Source organism: Lissotriton helveticus, chromosome 5_1 (assembly GCF_964261635.1).
Source record: "Lissotriton helveticus chromosome 5_1, aLisHel1.1, whole genome shotgun sequence".
In the NCBI taxonomy this organism is placed as follows: domain Eukaryota; kingdom Metazoa; phylum Chordata; class Amphibia; order Caudata; family Salamandridae; genus Lissotriton; species Lissotriton helveticus.
The window spans coordinates 1,340,267,768-1,340,288,896 of NC_136065.1; the positions used below are offsets into that span (position 1 = coordinate 1,340,267,768).

The following is a 21,129-nucleotide window of genomic DNA, read 5'->3' on the forward strand; positions in this document are numbered from 1 at the left end:
TTAGTTTTGTCACTAGGCCATTCCATAGGTTTCTCCTGACCAAGTTTAGATTTAACCTGATACATTTTTATTTGGGTAGTTTTAAAACATGGGAAAACCCAGAGTTAGCCCCCCGTACCTGTGATAACTTTTCTGTTGAGGATACCTTGCATTTTGTTATGTTTTGTGGTCTTTTTTTGGAGCCTAGGAAAAAACATATGTTGCCTGTTTTAAAGGAGGTTGGTTTCTCTCAGGTGAGACCAGCCCTGCTCTATCTTCAATCACTGAGTAACATCCGTATTACATTTTGCATGGCAAATTTTTGGTGGCGGCAGCTAGAATTAAAACATGTAAAACAGTATCGGGCTTTTCCCAATGAGCTTTATTTTTATAAACTTTTAAACACTGAAATAATTTTTTATATAGCCCAAACAAAAGAACCTTAACACATGTATTTGATTAGTATGAAATTGTACAATAGCTTTTTATCTGTATATAAATGTTTTTATCTCTTTGAATGATTTTTAACTAAATCGAGTAAAGATTTTTTGACTGACTGACTGACAAGAAAGGTACTAACGTAAAAAAATAGCTCATTTTTAATGCTTACAAATAGTTAAAGTAAGATTTATTGAGGCCTTGTAATTGAAAAATTCAGTGGCAGGCAAGTTTCTAATTAGCCTGAGAAAACAATAAATACATATTTCTCGTACACTTGTGTGCAAGCATGGCTAAACCACTATGGTTTATTAATGATTTATTTTAAATAACTATCTTTTAAAAAAAATAGAAAAATGTGCACAAGTTAGCCAGATATTTAAGCATACTGTATTATGATGATTAACATATTGGCAAAAAATGTCTGACTACCATCCCCTTTGACTCCTTCCCTCCCACAACATGCTACACACTTAAAGTTTTTCGCTCATTTGCTGCACTGCCTGCCTCCTTAGGAAACACCAGGAATCCCTATTATGTTAATTATCCCAGAATCCCTCTAATTTTAGTGAACAGATGTCCCCGGACAGCTCCCCAGTCACAAAATTGCTCCAGCACCGCTGTACCTGGAGGAGCGTGGGGGGAGCGGATTATTTTAGAGTTGTGCACAGGCAATTCCAAAACGCATTCCATTGCCCTTTGTTTTGTTATTACTGTGCCACGTGATGCGGTGCAACACATTTTCATGGCAGGGACTTCCATCCGCAGCCTACCCGTCCTAAAACCACGGGCAGCCGCCCAGACCGACTCCACACAGACAGAGGGTGTGTCCGTGGGAGGCAGGCCTAACTCAGTGCCTACTTGTGCCTACTACGTACCCCCCCGGAATTCTCCAGGCACTCTAATCCATACTCACTGGGTCACCCTCATGGACTTCTTTACGTTTTTTCTTTTGTCCTGGCCGCCATTTTGTTGCTGTTCTCGGCCGCTTTTCTCTGGACCCTGACCCGCCATCTTGTCCATTCCCTTGTCCTTTCCCCTTTTCCCTCATTTCCCCTTTGACGATCCTTTAATGTGTCTTCCTTTTTCTGATTTGCCTTTTCTCCATACCCTTGTATCCCTCCCACCCTCCCTTGGTGTTGTGACTGCGTCCCCCCTCCGACCCCACTTAATGTAACTCTGCTCTCCTGGTTTTTTGGGTCTTGACCTGAGAAAATCTACTATTTGTATATCTTTGTATATAGAGATAACTCTAATCACTAGTATATGCAGTAGACCTTTGTACTATCTACCATTCCTATGTGACTCTTAGAGTATATCCATTCGTATCCCTTCCCTATGTATATAGAGATAACTCTAATCACTAGTATATGCAGTAGACCTTTGTACTCTCTACCATTCCTATGTGACTCTTAGAGTATATCCATTTGTATACCTTCCCTATGTATATAGAGATAACTCTAATCACTAGTATATGCAGTAAACCTTTGTACTCTCTTCCATTCCTATGTGACTCTTAGAGTATATCCATTCGTATCTCTTCCCTATGTATAAAGAGATAACTCTAATCACTAGTATATGCAGTAGACCTTTGAACTATCTACCATTCCTATGTGACTCTTAGAGTATATCCATTCGTATACCTTCCCTATGTATATAGAGATAACTCTAATCACTAGTATATGCAGTAGACCTTTGAACTATCTACCATTCCTATGTGACTCTTAGAGTATATCCATTCGTATACCTTCCCTATGTATATAGAGATAACTCTAATCACTAGTATATGCAGTAGACCTTTGTACTCTCTTCCATTCCTATGTGACTCTTAGAGTATATCCATTCGTATCCCTTCCCTATGTATAAAGAGATATCTCTAATCACTAGTATATGCAGTAGACCTTTGAACTATCTACCATTCCTATGTGACTCTTAGAGTATATCCATTCGTATACCTTCCCTATGTATATAGAGATAACTCTAATCACTAGTATATGCAGTAGACCTTTGTACTCTCTTCCATTCCTATGTGACTCTTAGAGTATATCCATTCGTATCCCTTCCCTATGTATAAAGAGATAACTCTAATCAATAGTATATGCAGTAGACCTTTGAACTATCTACCATTCCTATGTGACTCTTAGAGTATATCCATTCGTATACCTTCCCTATGTATATAGTGATAACTCTAATCACTAGTATATGCAGTAGACCTTTGTACTCTCTTCCATTCCTATGTGACTCTTAGAGTATATCCATTTGTATACCTTCCCTATGTATATAGAGATAACTCTAATCACTAGTATATGCAGTAAACCTTTGTACTCTCTTCCATTCCTATGTGACTCTTAGAGTATATCCATTCGTATCTCTTCCCTATGTATAAAGAGATAACTCTAATCACTAGTATATGCAGTAGACCTTTGAACTATCTACCATTCCTATGTGACTCTTAGAGTATATCCATTCGTATACCTTCCCTATGTATATAGAGATAACTCTAATCACTAGTATATGCAGTAGACCTTTGTACTCTCTTCCATTCCTATGTGACTCTTAGAGTATATCCATTCGTATCCCTTCCCTATGTATATAGAGATAACTCTAATCACTAGTATATGCAGTAGACCTTTGTACTCTCTTCCATTCCTATGTGACTCTTAGAGTATATCCATTCGTATCCCTTCCCTATGTATAAAGAGATAACTCTAATCAATAGTATATGCAGTAGACCTTTGAACTATCTACCATTCCTATGTGACTCTTAGAGTATATCCATTCGTATACCTTCCCTATGTATATAGTGATAACTCTAATCACTAGTATATGCAGTAGACCTTTGTACTCTCTTCCATTCCTATGTGACTCTTAGAGTATATCCATTCGTATCCCTTCCCTATGTATAAAGAGATATCTCTAATCACTAGTATATGCAGTAGACCTTTGAACTATCTACCATTCCTATGTGACTCTTAGAGTATATCCATTCGTATACCTTCCCTATGTATATAGAGATAACTCTAATCACTAGTATATGCAGTAGACCTTTGTACTCTCTTCCATTCCTATGTGACTCTTAGAGTATATCCATTCGTATCCCTTCCCTATGTATAAAGAGATAACTCTAATCAATAGTATATGCAGTAGACCTTTGAACTATCTACCATTCCTATGTGACTCTTAGAGTATATCCATTCGTATACCTTCCCTATGTATATAGAGATAACTCTAATCACTAGTATATGCAGTAGACCTTTGTACTCTCTTCCATTCCTATGTGACTCTTAGAGTATATCCATTCGTATCCCTTCCCTATGTATAAAGAGATAACTCTAATCACTAGTATATGCAGTAGACCTTTGAACTATCTACCATTCCTATGTGACTCTTAGAGTATATCCATTCGTATACCTTCCCTATGTATGTAGAGATAACTCTAATCACTAGTATATGCAGTAGACCTTTCTACTCTCTTCCATTCCTATGTGACTCTTAGAGTAGATCCATTCGTATCCCTTCCCTATGTATAAAGAGATAACTCTAATCACTAGTACATGCAGTAGACCTTTGTACTCTCTTCCATTCCTATGTGACTCTTAGAGTATATCCATTCGCATACCTTCCCTATGTATATAGAGATAACTCTAATCACTAGTACATGCAGTAGACCTTTGTACTCTCTTCCATTCCTATGTGACTCTTAGAGTATATCCATTTGTATACCTTCCCTATGTATATAGAGATAACTCTAATCACTAGTATATGCAGTAGACCTTTGTACTCTCTTCCATTCCTATGTGACTCTTAGAGTATATCCATTTGTATACCTTCCCTATGTATATAGAGATAACTCTAATCACTAGTATATGCAGTAGACCTTTGTACTCTCTTCCATTCCTATGTGACTCTTAGAGTAGATCCATTCGTATCCCTTCCCTATGTATATAGAGATAACTCTAATCACTAGTACATGCAGTAGACCTTTGAACTATCTACCATTCCTATGTGACTCTTACAGTATATCCATTCGTATCCCTTCCTTGAGTGCTCCTCCTTGTGTGACTATAACTTGTACATTTGCAATTTTTTTCTGTTTGTATCTTTTATGCAACGCAAGTAATCCTGAGTACGCAACTGGTTCTTATGTAAAGTACTCTGACACCTTCGGGTAATGTTCGCGCTATATAAAATCGCATTAAATAAATAATAAAAAAAATGTCGCAGCCTGGGATCCCTCATGCCCAGACTAGTGGTGCCCAAAGCAGGGGCAAGCTGAGCCAGCTCTGCGACTCCTGACTCAAGGATCCCCGAGCTATCCCAGCTCCTGTGCCTGCTGCTGTGCTCCTGCTGGTGATGGAGCGGGATAGAAAACAGAATTCTGTTTAAACCCGTGAAGTCACATTTCCATAAATAAATTAATAATGCTAACAATTTGTGATATGTGTATGCTAATTCAACCTAGTTTAAAGTTACATTACATTACAGAACACATGGGAAACTAACATGTGTGCTCATAAATGTGCATTATGTTGCATTCTTATGTATATGGAAAATAATAAATTAATCTTGTCTATTGTCATGTCATAACTAATAGCAGCTGTTTTTGAAATAATGGCATGTGCTTATTTTGCTTCCCTTGTCTATGTGGTGTCACTATATTCTTTATAGGTGCATAAAGAACCCTGCTGGATTTATGAAGACTGGTAGATATAAAATGCTGCTTTATTTGTGCTTTACTGCTAGGTAATTTAGACTAATGGGTTAATTATTAGCAATGATGGGTGGCAACAGAACAAACTGTATTTCTTTCATTAATTTTTCTTTGTGTTTGTTTATATAATAGTTTTACAAATGAAGCTTAGAGATGGCTGCAGAAAATTAGTACCCTTTTAAAAGTGGCGCAGAAAATTGACGCTTTCTGAAAGAGGCCTAATGATGAAAATGGCTCAAGTGAAAATAATTCTGAAAGGATGGAAAAGGCCTCTGAGCTTTTATTTTGAAAGGTTTTGGATTGAACTGCTAAAAAGATGACTTTTTGGAGAAATTTGCTAACGTTTGCTAACGTGCCACGGGAGTTCAGAGCTGACTAGCTCAAGGTTAAAAGGAAGCTGTCGCTACAAAATGTAGCAGCCTAAGGAAGAACTGCCAAGACTTCTAAATGAACAATGGACTAGTGAATTTGCCCGGACATGTAAGAAGGAGGTGTCACAGTTTACTGTGGTACGAGGTGGCTCAACCAATGGAGAACTAGAATTCGTCTGCTGGAATGTGAAAAATAGTTAGCTCAGCTAAAATTAGGGTATAAGAATAGGTTCAGAGAACACATAGTTGGCTTACGCTCGAGAATTCTGGAGGACGATGTTATGCTGATGGACTTTACACGTGAGGACAGGAGTTTTTATTAATTACTTTATTACTAGGTGATGAGGGTAGAGACAGAGATATAGTTAGGATTTTGGGAAATGCTTAATTTTACTTATTCTTGCTAATGAATAATAATTCTTGAATTATGCTCTTTTTATTAATACTGCATAAATCTTTCTTTATAACATTTTCTAATGCTTGTTTAATAAAATACCAAAACCTAAGTTTTTCTAGATGTGTTAAAATAAACTTTCTAAAATGACAAGCTGGTCTTGATTATTGCAGATGGTTTAAACAACTATATTTAGATCTTATCGCCTCATGATTCAAGCGCTCTATTGTTGTTATGGGCCTAGTGTTGTAGTGTAAGTTTTGTGGTAGTAGATAGTGTCTTTTGTGCAATATTTTGGTGAGAGCGCTGGATCAATTTCTGGTAGCAGAGGATGGTTTATATATGTTGTTTTTGACATACATGTTACATGCATGATACATATATGTTGGTAAATTCATAGGATTAAGTTTTAACACATGTTGAGTTTGTTTAATTTTGTGCTATGTGTGTACCGGTACAAAAACTGTGTGATGAGAAGGTAGTCATGCAGAATATCTGATCTGTTTCTGTGATATCGCCGAGTATCACTGTTGGTATCGCCGTGTACCAGAAGTATTGTCGCCGTGCAATACAGTGTTGTCGCCGTGCAACACAGTTTTAGGGCTAGGTGTGAATCTTGTAATAGTGAGGGTTTTCTAAGAAATTAGAGCAGCATGAGAATAGGGACAAAGCGCCTTCCATAAAACTCACTGTGATAAGAGTATTAGTTATATTCAAGCTTGAGTGAAGGGCAGGGTAATGTCGGTGCATGATTATCTATAAACAGGTGAGAGTCCTGTACGGGTACATGTTTTATATCTATAAACAGGTGAGAGCCCTGTACGGATAACGGTGTTATTTTGCTAACGGTGCATGATTTCTATAAACAGGTGAGAGTCCTGTACGGATTTCATGTGTGACTGAAGTTAGGGAATTTTCAGTGTGAAAGTGCGTGATTGTTTTGTAAGGTATGTTCAAGTGGAACTCTTAGATACTGTCACTTCGCGGTGCGTTCAGAGGAAAATGAGTTCATATTTTACGTGTTAGAAGGGTAGGGTAAGAGTTGCTCTACTGGCAAATGTAAATTATCCTTAGTGTGAATAGCGCCGACTATTCCGAAGTGTGGATACTTGAATGTATGTAAACTATCCTAATTAGAGAAGCAGACAGATGAGTTTCGTTTTATATATTCACTAAAATGTACCAAAAGAAATTCTAAGGTACTTAGGAATGTTCTAGGTAAAGTCTGTACCATTCTAAGACTTTTTATGATATTGTGCAGTGTTTAAATACATTTAAAAGCTCTGCACGCTAATAAAATTCAATTCAAAAGTGTTCAGCATAGTTGAAAAGTATAAAAAGGTGAACTGTGCTATTTTAAAACATTCAGGAGCATTTTAGAATGTTCTGTGTTAATTAGGCTATAATTAAGGTATTCAACGTTGTTAAACATTTTTAAGTAAGTAAAAAGCGATTAGTATTAATTTTATAAACATTCCACGTTTTAAATATAGTATTATATTGTTCTCCGTAGTTTAAAACCATTAAATTGTGCCCCAATCGAAAATTGTAAGGGAGGGGCTGGTTTTAGGAGTGGGAACGTGTGAGGAGAGAGCCTGCAGCTGCAGCAGCTGCATACGTCAGAGCTTGCCGCGCTCTGATTGGTTGTTGTGCCCTGGACTGTCAGAGCAAAGTAACGCTCTCATTGGCTGAGGTGCAAGTATTATATTAAAGTGGTTTCTGGCTTTTGTGAATGTTTCCTGATCGCGCTACATTTAGCACGTTGTGAGTGTTGTGTTACTTGGAGCGCGAGGAGAGACTACAGTAGCAACAGTGATAAAATAGGTAGAGCTTACAGAGACGGCGCGCTAATTGGCTGGAGCGCAGTGCTGAAATTAGCTTGAGTACGTTGTTGGTATCTTGTATTATGTGAGAATCCCTAAATATAAAATGAGCAGTGGATTAAATAAGCTGCTTTGAGTTTCGTTAAAATTTGTATCGTCCTATGTGAATGCGGAGCATTTTGTGAAGGAGGGGGGCCGTTAAAGCGCGAGTACGAGAGAGAGCTGTCTGCAGCAGCTCCCTACGTCAGCCGCCGCGCTGCCATTGGTGAAGACATCGACGCGTCATAGAAAAGCCGCGCTCCTATTGGGCGAGGCTCCGTGAGCCACGCTCTGATTGGGCGAGGCTCCGTAGGTAGTTTAGCAATTGCAAATGTCCATATATTAAATTGTTGTTGCCTCGGGATGTACATTAGCCTCGGGTGTTACACGCATAGAAAGGAGCGTGTGTGAAAGGAAACTGACTGCGGCTGTAAAGAGTGCTCGTCATAGAGGGAGACGCCCTTGTTTGAGCGCGTCATCACAAGGCCGCGCACCCATTGGTTGTTGACGCGTAGCGTCACACAAAGGCCGCAACATGATTGGTTGAGACTTCGTGAGCCTCGAAGTCGTCTAGGCTTGACTAAGGAAGGCTCCGTGAGCCGCGCTGGGACTGGGCGAACTTCTCCCAAGTGTGAACAAGGAGCTGACTGTGACGTGTGTTGTCACGAGCTGTGACCTGATTGGTCAGACCTTCGTGTGTAATTAAATGATTAGATTTTTATTTTTGTTTTCAAGAGAGTGTTGGTGCGCATAGTGAAATCGCGCTACGCCTCCTGAACCTAAATTTTCTTTAGGAGGCTTGGTTGAGGGAGATTTGTTTATTGTTGCTCGAGAAGAGCCTTATCCTGATTGGCTCAGACGGCGCAGTGTCATAGAAGGGCTGCGACCGGATTGGTTAAGGCTCTAGCAGGCATTCTGGTTGGCTGAGCGCTGTGCAGCCATATGCTGATTAGTCAAAACACTCGTGATGATGCATATTGTTTACTTTTTACTGAAGATTTAGATTTTCCACATTATAAATGCCCAAAGCTTCATTTTAAGCTTCATTTTATTAATTGTTTTGGATATTTACAACAACATTTTGCTATTAATTAGTGAATAAATATAACAGATATATTAAGATAATTGCATCAAATGTGATTAAAATAAGGAAATTAATTATTAATTAATACAATATTAAGTAGTAGTGCAACATAATTAAATAAATAAATATTTCCAAGCATTTTACTAGTTACTGTAATTATTGGTGTAATTAGGAAGTTTGCGCTGTGTTCAAGGTAGCAGCAAGACATTATATGTAAATTTAAGGCAAAACAAGTCAGGTTTTCTTTTTTCACAGGTATATGTTGCAGAAGGTGTGTAAGTGAAAAATAAGTACACTTAAAACACATGTGATTATATGTTGGTATTATTATAAATAAAAAAATTTGCGTTGCTATTGTTTTTGCAAATTGATATTTTTCTTTACAGGTAAATTAAAATTAGTGATACCGGTAAATTAGGAGTTATATTAAATTGTTCAGGTTATAAAGTTTTACTTCACCTGACCTTGTTAAATTAATTAATTAATTGATCAACAAACGCTGCAAGGCAAATTTAGAGAGTATATTTACCAAATTAATTAAAGAAAATGTCTTCATTATATAAGAAAATGAAAAAGGTTGTTGCTAAATGTGAAAGTAAATTAAAAATTCCCAAATTAGCGAAAATAAATAATAAAGGTGTCAGAGTAGAAAATATTGATCAATGTAAAATTGATATCGTAAATATGGATCTGAACAGAAATTCAAGAAGACCCCCAGAGCAGATTAATGTAACGCCAAAAGTGTCAGATCAAACTGATAAAGTGCCAGCTCAGACTTCTACTAAAATTGATGCAACAAAAAAGCATGATGAGATGCTTAATACTTCTGGAATTAATATTCCTGATCATGTAAATTCATCAAATGATTTGAAGGAGTCTATGAAAATTATGGAAAAAGAGATAGTGCCTGTGCTGGGAAAAGATGAAATTAATTCCGCAGTTTTAAAGGTCCCATTAACTGAAAAGGTTTATTCTATTGTACTTGAGATTGAACTGGTAGGGATCAAAAATCAACAAGAAACAGAGATGACTTCAGTTCTGGTAAGTGAGAAGTCTGACATTAACCTAATTGAATTGACACAGTCAGACGAGTCAAAATTATGGTCAAAGGAAAAGGAAATTGAAATAAATGAGCTAAATGAACAGCTACAAATACAGCGACAGGTAATGGTTCAGCAGATTGACATGGCTTCATTGCCATTGCAAATTTTTGTTAATGAACAGACAGACAAAACAGATACAGGATTAATTAAAGATCAAGAAAATAGTCCAAAAAGATTAAATGCACTTCCAGAATGTTGGAATGAAAATGATGTTCTTTTAAGTGAAGACATCAAAGTAAAGGACACAATTGATAAACAGATTAAAACATTGACTTCTGCAGGTTCACTTTTCAGAAATGCAAATTTAATTAAAAGATTGATTGATGATATTCAATTGGCAGAAAGGTTTGCTGTCGTGATATGTGCAGCACACAAAATAAATGATGAACATGCTTTGAGTTCACTAATACTAACATCTGCAGTTGAAACATGGCAGGTAGTCAAAGGCTTACAAGATGAAGCAACTCATGAGGAGAAAAACACATGGTTGAGAAACACATGGTTGAGAACAGATTTTAGACAGCGAGATGAGAATGAGATTTTGTCACACAAAGATGGTAGAGTAGTTTTACCAAATAGCATGATTACTGACATGGACAATATGTACCATAAAATTGCAGAATTTCTTTACCAGAGGTGTCTGACTTATCAGCAAGTGAATACAATTAAGAGAACAATTATGAGATTGGGAACGGAATTACAGGAGAGTGATTCATTGACTAGATTACAAATGGATTTTTGTGAGATGTCACTGCATTACAAACTGTGCAACATTTTTGTGATTTACTGTTTGATTACAAAATGGGTTGAAACATTTCAGATGCGACATGATGATGAAATTACTGTTGCAAAGTTATCAGATAACAGAAAACATATTGAAAACAGATTGCTCCATTGTACAGATAAACTAGAAATTTCAGGTGTTGAGGAGCATGAGAATGTTACTATAAAAGACAGAGATGTAAAAATGTGCCTAGATGCAGGTACAAAGTGGATAGATATCCTTCCACTTGTTTTGATGTTTCTGAGAAACACTACTGATAAAAAGACAGATTTAAGTCCACGTGATATTATGATGGACAAAGTCATGAGACAGACATTCATACCAGAGAAAAGAATGATGACTATCAATGATGGCATCAATTTGGAGAACTGCAGGAATTTATCAGATGAAATGATTACTGTGTTTGATGAAGATGAAACTGAAGTGCAAACAAGAGAAAAAGAGCAAGTACTTGATCTGTTACCAGGTAAAAGGATCAGGAAAAAGGTTCGTCTAAAAAGAAATTGTCTAGTGCTAAGGTGGCAGAAGAGGAGGCCAGTCAGTCTTGTCACGACAAATGCAGAGAACTGCAAAAGACTGAAGAAGTGGATTGACACTGGCCATACTTTTCGTGTATCTACACCTGAAAATCCTGATGAGGATAGTGTCACAATTGATGATTCAGATTCTGAAGAAGAGCCTGAAGAGAATCCAGATCTTGAAGATCGACAAGTTGGTCGACATCTGGAGAACATGAATAGAAAACAAGCCTTGATTGAAGAAGACTTGAAAATTGTGACAGAAGACTCAGAAAATGATGGAAATCTGCCAGAAAAAGAAGCAAAAGAAGAATGTGATCAGATTGTGATTCAAGACCAGGAGAGTATTGAAAAGCAGAAAAGTAGCTCTGAAAGCAGGAACAGGAATTCTGAAACTGGGAAGTTGAAGGTAATAGAAGAAGAAGATGAATTGCCAAGTACCAGCTACAAAGATGAAGTTCCTAACGGAGTGAAGCTGCTGAGTAAAGAAGTACCTGAGTCCAGAATGAAAATATCTGACACTGAAACTGATGAAAGTGATGAAGATTCTCAAATAAGAAAATTCAGAAAAGGAGCTTGGAGAACAGAATGTAATGTGACCAAGCAAAAGAAGAAATTACCAAGAAAATGTGATGAATGGCTAGGAGAAAATGAAGGCCTAAAATTCAAATTGAGATACAGATCAAAGGAACAGATTGATGAGATATCAAGTCAAAAAGATGCTGTAAAGAAAAGTGAGGCAGGAAAGAAAATAGAAGTGATACCTGTAATGGAGGTAAATAATGAGAGTCAAAAAGAGATTGAAAACAAAGGTGACAATGATTGAGGTGCATACTTGTTAAATTTTTAGGTTTTCTGTTTTTGGCATAAGGCTGAAGAAAATGTGTTAGATGACACAAGGTCGAAGAAATTCTGTTAGCTGAAAAATTAATTTGTGACATTAGGTCGAAGAAAAACTGTTAGAAGGTTTAAGTATAAAAAAAAAAAAAAAAAAAATTTGAAAAAGGGGGGTGTTAGAAATTTTTAGAAAATTTAGGTAAAATTTTTAACATTTTTGTTTTATTTTTCTTTGCAAGCTTAATGAAAATATAATTCTGCTTTGGTTAATTTAGGTTATTTTTCCTTTAGAAATTAACAAAGAGAAGTTTAAGGTTAATATGACAAGCAAGATAATGACATTTTATTAGTTATAGTTTTTACAACACTTTTATTGAAGTTCAGTTGCATGTTACACAAGAGAATGAAATAGAAATAGAGGGGTTTCTTAAAACTCAATATGAGAATTGTAGATAAACTGATGAGATAAGTCTGTAGAAATACTAACACAGGTGAAATTGAATCATGTTCATCTTAGATAAAATCTTTGCTAAAATATTGGGTGGTGGTGTGGTGATTTGTTAATCACCAGATGAGGGAGTTGATGGAGCGGGATAGAAAACAGAATTCTGTTTAAACCCGTGAAGTCACATTTCCATAAATAAATTAATAATGCTAACAATTTGTGATATGTGTATGCTAATTCAACCTAGTTTAAAGTTACATTACATTACAGAACACATGGGAAACTAACATGTGTGCTCATAAATGTGCATTATGTTGCATTCTTATGTATGTGGAAAATAATAAATTAATCTTGTCTATTGTCATGTCATAACTAATAGCAGCTGTTTTTGAAATAATGGCATGTGCTTATTTTGCTTCCCTTGTCTATGTGGTGTCACTATATTCTTTATAGGTGCATAAAGAACCCTGCTGGATTTATGAAGACTGGTAGATATAAAATGCTGCTTTATTTGTGCTTTACTGCTAGGTAATTTAGACTAATGGGTTAATTATTAGCAATGATGGGTGGCAACAGAACAAACTGTATTTCTTTCATTAATTTTTCTTTGTGTTTGTTTATATAATAGTTTTACAAATGAAGCTTAGAGATGGCTGCAGAAAATTAGTACCCTTTTAAAAGTGGCGCAGGGAAGGTGGCGCAGAAAATTGACGCTTTCTGAAAGAGGCCTAATGATGAAAATGGCTCAAGTGAAAATAATTCTGAAAGGATGGAAAAGGCCTCTGAGCTTTTATTTTGAAAGGTTTTGGATTGAACTGCTAAAAAGATGACTTTTTGGAGAAATTTGCTAACGTTTGCTAACGTGCCACGGGAGTTCAGAGCTGACTAGCTCAAGGTTAAAAGGAAGCTGTCGCTACAAAATGTAGCAGCCTAAGGAAGAACTGCCAAGACTTCTAAATGAACAATGGACTAGTGAATTTGCCCGGACATGTAAGAAGGAGGTGTCACAGTTTACTGTGGTACGAGGTGGCTCAACCAATGGAGAACTAGAATTCGTCTGCTGGAATGTGAAAAATAGTTAGCTCAGCTAAAATTAGGGTATAAGAATAGGTTCAGAGAACACATAGTTGGCTTACGCTCGAGAAATTCTGGAGGACGATGTTATGCTGATGGACTTTACACGTGAGGACAGGAGTTTTTATTAATTACTTTATTACTAGGTGATGAGGGTAGAGACAGAGATATAGTTAGGATTTTGGGAAATGCTTAATTTTACTTATTCTTGCTAATGAATAATAATTCTTGAATTATGCTCTTTTTATTAATACTGAATAAATCTTTCTTTATAACATTTTCTAATGCTTGTTTAATAAAATACCAAAACCTAAGTTTTTCTAGATGTGTTAAAATAAACTTTCTAAAATGACAAGCTGGTCTTGATTATTGCAGATGGTTTAAACAACTATATTTAGATCTTATCGCCTCATGATTCAAGCGCTCTATTGTTGTTATGGGCCTAGTGTTGTAGTGTAAGTTTTGTGGTAGTAGATAGTGTCTTTTGTGCAATATTTTGGTGAGAGCGCTGGATCACTGGGCAGCAGGAGTACGATAGGACAAGACGAAGGTGCGTGGGTACTAGCGTGTGTACGGATGTATGTGTTAGTGCGTTACTGGAATAGCAGGGGTGGCACAGGCGCTTTACGTGCGTTGAGAAGACACTGCCCCGTGCTCATTAGAACTACTGCTACCTCCCGCTTTGTAAATGAAGTGACCTGTACGCGTGGGCCCTCTGGTCCAGCGCTCCGTTACTTCGCACTGGGTCACGCTGTCACGTACTGGAGCGGGGCTCATTGGAACCAGAGAATGACCACACCCGGAATGTGGAATGGTTGGGGTGGGGCCAGAAACAGGCAGAAACCATTGGTCTTTGAGAAAGGCACTCGACAGGACAGCTGGCCTAAAGAACAATACGTAAAGTACTCAGACACTGACGAATTATTGAAAAAATATATTTTTGGGGATACATTCGCTAGCCATCATGATGGAAAGCCTATTGTGCGCAGACTACTGAGAGTTGCATGTTAGTCACATAGAAGGGAGTATGGCATTAACGTTAAGACAAAAGGAGTCCTGTCGACTTCTGCCAACATGCCAACGATCATGTCTTGGTTTGGCATGGATATAGTATGCAGAATGAGACTGTAGTTTTCTTTTCTTAAAGTATTTATGCATATCTATATTATTCATTTCGCATATTTTGCATTATCCAGGATCAAAAACACGTGCTATAAACACTCGATTACACGAGCCATAACTTTCTGTCCTGAGCTGCAACATTCCATGAAGTTCAGATCACACCCGCCGTTTATAGGCTAGGTGCGGGCACAGAAGCAAGCAACTGGGTAAAAATCAAAGGCCTGCCACGGGAGAGTGCAGGGAGAACAGGCTTTAGATTGCAGATATGCATGACTGTGGGAGGCTGTAGAAAGGACAGATCAGTTCTGGGGAGTCTCCCGGAAGCATAGTTCTGTCAATCTGATATTGATATTCAGTAATTTTATATAGCGCGCAAATGTCCAAGCACACATAGGTGCTGGCATCTGCTAGATTAAGCACTTAGACAGAGCACAGATTAAGGGGCCTATTACGATTGCGGTTTTTCCGCATCCTCCGGGCCGGCGGAAGCCACCGCCGGCCCGGAGGATGCGGAAAAAACGCAGCGGACCCACCAAAGACCCACCGCCACATTAGGTTGGCTGGTGGGTCCTGGTTTCTGTCCGCAGCTTTTCCGCCGCCGTTGGCTTACAACCGCGGCGGAAAAGCTCTAATATGGTGGCGGTGTCCCTCAGAGACCGCCAGCCATATTAGGATGGGCTTTAAAAAATGCTTTTCCACTGCGAGTTTTCCGCCGTGGAAAAGCATGTGGAACTTCACTGCGGGGGCCCGTTGCGGGCCCCCTGGGTGATGGGGGGTGGGGGGTGCACATGGGGGGTACCTATGGTACCCCCCTGCATTTGTATGCAGAAATCGGCAGGCACTGCACGGTGCCGGCCGTTTTCTGCATACAAATGCAATGTATGCATTTTTACCATTGCGGCGGGTGCAGCTTGAAGCCGCACCCGCCGCAATGGTAAAAATAGACGATGTGACCGTCAGGGTGGCGGTCACATCCTAATTGGACAGGAGGGAACTCCGCAGGCCATGCGGAGGTTCCCTCCTCCTCTATGGTCGCGGACGGACTCAAGTCCGTCCGCGATCATAATGGGCCCCTAAGTACTGAGACAAGGAGCATATAACAGATCACAAGCAGGGCCGGGCTGGGAATGCAAACCAGACCTGGCAACTGAGTCGGGCCCGCCGCACAGGGGTGCTGGTGGAAAGCAATGCTGCTGCTTTTGGTACAGGGGGCCGATATTGCAAACCGGCCCCCTGTACCAAAAACAGCCCCCACCCTTCCGACTCACCAGAGAAACACCTGGTGCCTGCTGTGGCCAGTTCAGCCCTCATCACAAGGGACGAGAAACCAGCAAGGTTTTGAGATTTGTCCTAAAACAGGGCAGGTTAGACGGACATCTGAAGTGTCCCGGTAGATTGTTCCAAAGCTGGCACGTGATGTAGACAAAACCTCCACCACTCTATGTCCCTCTACTACTTTTAGTTAAATTAACTGTTATGGAGACTGTAGAGCACAAGGATCTGCTAGGAGTGTACTTGGGGCAGTAATACTGGAATGCCCCGGGGCACAATAGGCATTTGAGTCCACTTTGCATGCCCCCGGGGCACTTTGGCATTACAGAAGGGTCCGCAGATGCTTGTGTGGCCCCTTCTGTAATACCGATACGGCTGGCGCACATAAAGCACAGGCGCTATCCTCAGAGGGTATTCCCTCAATTGCATAGGGGCATGGCCCCATGCAAATGAGGGAATCTATTTGCCTCTGCACCGCCGCTGTATTACAGACGCGGGCGCAGAGGCAAAGAAGCTGTCAGGAGGTGCACTGACAATGCGCCACCTAAGAGGTGAGGCATCGTCAGTGCACCCCCTGATAGCAGCCCTCTGAGGGGGGAAAGGGATCCCATGCACCCCCCAGACATCCCCTTGCAGATATGTGCAGTCTTCACTGCACCCACCTGCAAGGGGATCGCTAATCCCCCTTCAAAGTGCAGATGGGCTGCTGCCTGCATTGTGAAACACAGAGTGATTTCTTCAATTGCTGCGCCGAGGGCAGGGTGTTAGTGGCTGCCCGGGGGCCAGAGCATGAACTACAATACAGCAAATTATCCTGGTTAGCGATAGGGGCACCTTTTGAAAGGTACGCCCAGTACTAATCAGGAAAATTTGCCCATACCGTAATATGGCCCCAGGTGAATTCCCTCATCAGGTAATCAGGGCCTCTACCGTGCCCAGACTTGTGTGCCAAGCAGAGAGCCTTAAAAGCTAATCTTTTATAAACTAGGAGCCAATGAAGCTTTCTTAGAGTGCGCAACAGAAAAACACAAGATGAGATACGTTTGTTCATCGTTCTCATTAAAAGAATGGCTGGGGTAAAAATTCAGCCCTAAATTCCTGACTGTGTATACCGGAGTAGGAGAAGGGCCCAGTTTCTGAGGCCACCAAGATTGGTCTCAAAAGGTAATGTCCTTCCCAAAAAGAAGAACCTCGGCTTTATCCGAGTTCAGATTAAGGCTTCTCATCCAATCAATAACTATGCCCATACAGTTGTTTAAAAGGTGCACAGTCTCGATTACATCGCTATAAATTCACACAATTTGTGTGTCATCTACTTATGCAACTCTTGAAATGCCAAATGTGTGGACTAACCTAGTCAGGGGGGGGGGGGTGGCTAGGCTCAAACACAAACCCTGACGCACACTGCACGGCAATGAACAAGGCTTAGTTACAAAGTCCCCCAAAGTGACTGATTGTTCCTTGTCGGAGAGGAAAGATTGTAGAAGATCAATAGCTGAACCACCAATTTCAATCTCTGCAAAGCAATCCAGCAGGACTGATTGGCTTATGATGTTGAAGGTTTTTGATAAGTCCAACAGGATCATCGCAGCCTTCCCCGCGTTGTCCAGAACACTTCTTAGATCCTCAGTAGCCATTACCAGAGCTGACTCTGTGCTGTGGTTTGGTCTAAAGCCAAGGTGTGCAGAATCCAGAATTCCATTCACCTCCGAAAACTCAGTGTGATGTTCATATGCTTCTCGAGAATTTTCTCCAATAAGAGGGGGGATAAATATAGGACAATAGTTCTTCACCTCATTTGGGTCCAGCAAAGTTTTCTTAAGCAATGGGAGGATGGAGGCCTGTCTTCATATAGGAGGGTAGTGACCTGGGTTGATGATGGTATTTAATAATGTAGTAGGTGGAGGAACTACCGTCCCTACTATATTGTGTAAGATTTTTGGTGGACAGGGGTCAGGTAAGGATCTTGGCTTCGTTTGTCCCATAAGTTCTATTACTTCTTCCAAGGTGAGCGGAGAATACTGACAGAATTCATTTGTATTAGGAGCTACCCAGTTTGAAACCAAGGCCGGGGTTCTGGCCACACAAATGGAGTTCAATTTTCCATGCATTTCTTGCACTTTGTTTTTACAAACATTCCACTAGCTTTTCACAAATGGGTTGGTTGGGGGGCAGTGTGCAACTGGTGGTTAGGTTAGAGAGCACCTGAAATGCTTTATAAAGTTCTCTCGTGGAGTTCTTAGCTGATTGATTTTTTTCTGAGAAGTAGTTTTTTAATAATGATCACCTTTTGTAGTCTTAGATCTATAGATTATATCTGATATTTTCTTCACTGTGATAGTTCCTTCTCCACAGCTGCACCCGTCTTTGGCATTTCTGGTTTAATTCCCTGAGTTCAAAGAAGAACCAGGGTGCAGTGGGCCTACTTCTATGGCGTTTAATAGTTTGGGGTCGAGCCAGCTTGGTGACTGCCACCCTTATCCATTCAGAATAGTTGCTAGGTTGATGGGTGCAAGAAACAGCTTTATCAGTGTTGACTCTGTCGCACAGGCAGGCCATGGGGCTGTGGTGCACATCTGCTTGGTGGCATAAGCATACAGGAAGAACTGGTATTCTTGAGGGACATTGCCCGTCTCACGGGATATGCTATTTTTCGGGATAAAGTCTTCCTACTGTATGTGGGCAAATAAGCAGCACACTTTGCTGACCTACCTATGCTGACCTACCTATGCTTACTTTATAGGTCTCGAATCCAGACAGAATTAGGTGTCTGTAGGCAGACCTATTGTTTCAAACATATCACATATACTCAGAGTGGGCTCTTGGTCACCCCCTTGTTCTTGTCTGGGTTGCTGTGTGGTCCATCTCAGTGTCAATGGCTTTCTTTCTTGTTCTTGTCTTTGTAACATCCAGGAGTATGTTTGCCTTATAGTTCCCCAACTGGATGAGTTGTATGTTTAAACTTGAGAAGACTCTTTCTTTTATTTATTATTGAGCATTCTAGGGAAGTGCACGCATCACGTTGCTGTTAATCCCCCACTAGTTTTTTTTCCACTTTCCCCACTCCATATCCTACTCATTCTGCTGGCTGTGTTGCTTGTTTATTAATTTATTTATTTTGCAAGGGCCTGGCCACTGCACAGTGCTGCTGGGCATTTCGATTCTTTTTAGCATACACTTCTTTTTGACTTACTATTCTAACATTATCACCCATCATGTGTCACGATGCAAACACACACAAACGTGCACATCGGTGGCCAACTTGAATGAGTTTTCTTTAAAAAGCACCCATTCCAAGATTGCTAAGCATGTGTGCCCTTGTGCCCTAATTAATGAGTTTGCGTGCCAGTGCCAACAAGCATTAGCAAAGTCAACAGCTTAACCTTGCCCCATGGACTTTGCCAGTCCTTATTAGGTTTGACATGTAATGGTGCTTGCACCATTGATAGTATATATATTACATTCTACATATACTCTAAGTGACTGCTGGTCAGTCCCCTTCACATTGTCTTTTTTGGCTAAGGAATCTTCAACCACTGACTCCAGGCACTATCAATCACATCTTGGGTGAACCCACAGGAATATTTTAGTGTCATGTTCTTCTACCTCCACTGCAATGCACGAAGGAATATTGTACGTCTGGAAAGAACACACTATCAGCACACATGCAATTATTTATCTAAGGATGAAACCCAATAGCATTGCAATGCTAAGGTAGCAAGTATCAGTTAAAATAAATAAGCATAAATACATGCTTTCATGTTTGTTTGATGTTGCATCTCTATGTGTATGTACTTTGAGCAAAATATTTTTCTGTCACTGGTAGCTCAGGCTCCTGCCTTCTAGAAGCTCACCTGTGTGGATACCCCTCAGCCAGTACTACTGGATTTAAAGGACAGACTAGAGAAATGTTAAGTCCCAAACACCAGAGATGCTGCTGGGGAACAGTGATATTTATTTCATGTACAGGTGAGCTACCCCCAGAACCAGTGTCTCTACCTGGAAAGCATCTTGCACCAGTGTTTGCTTGTCTCTCTGTTATCTTGGAGCCTAGGGTCCTGCAGTGGCTTCAATATCTTGTGTCCTGCTGCTGGCATAATGTGAGTCTCTATTAATATTCAGCCAGGAGAGGGTACTCAGGCCACAACTGGGAGTTCACAGACCATGATGGGCTGTGCAGTGGTTAAGCACCTGCCTGGCCCTGGATCCCCTTCAATCAGGTTTCTTGTAAAGCGCAATTCCTCACCCGTTAGGGTCTCAAGGTGCTGGGGTAGGGAGATTAACAGGGGGGAAGGAATTTGAGGTTCATTTGAAGAGCCAGATCATAAGGTCCTTCCTGAATTGAGACAGCAATGGTGATTACCTGAGATGCAGAGGCAGGGAGTTCCAGGCATTCGCAGCGATGCAGGAGAAGGATCTTCCTCCGGTCGTGGTCTTGTGGATCCATGCAATCTTTGATTATTGTGCTTCCTATACTGGTATTAAGCTGTGTCCCAACACACCCTGCACACCACCTCAAGTGATCTTTACTTCCACTCTTCGATCAAACTATCTAGGCAGGTCTATACGGCTTCAGAAACCAAGCGTCCCATTGTAGGCCCCTCACCTCGTATCCTGAGTAGTGGGAATCCAGATGCAGCCTTAGCTTTATGGTAGGCGGTCCCTACAAATTCAAGGATCTGAGATAAGGTGTAACTACGGTTATTAATCATAACATAGTCAACAATACCAAAATATGACTCGTGCAGTGCAAGCAATGGCACCCAACTATCATTTAATCCCATGATGAATCTAGTCAGAAACAATATTTCCGATTATCTCATATTCACACCACTGAGTAAGCGTTTCTCACCAGACAGACACTCGCTAAGGGACCGCTCAGGTAGAGCACTGAAATCAAACTTTAAAAATATAAGGAATTGGTCTAGCACTGGAACCAACCTCGAAACATATGAGTCTTCAAAGGTCACCAGACTTCAAGTATATAAATGTGCTGCATTCTAAAAGTATTGAGTTCGCTTTTGAGTCACATAATTTAATAGCAAGATAACGTTTGCCCGCTGTCCAACCGATACCCACGTCAATGCTTTCTGTGATACTTGCTAAGATCCCGAACACACCTAGGTACCACCTCG

At 40.0% G+C, this 21,129-nt stretch overlaps 1 protein-coding gene across 3 annotated transcripts in view; it reads right to left on the reverse strand.

Moving 5' to 3' along the window:
* LOC144755373 (copine-5) overlaps positions 1-21,129 on the reverse strand; it is a 1,407,230-nt gene that overhangs the window by 726,045 nt on the left and 660,056 nt on the right. The gene's annotated exons all lie outside the window — the stretch shown is intronic.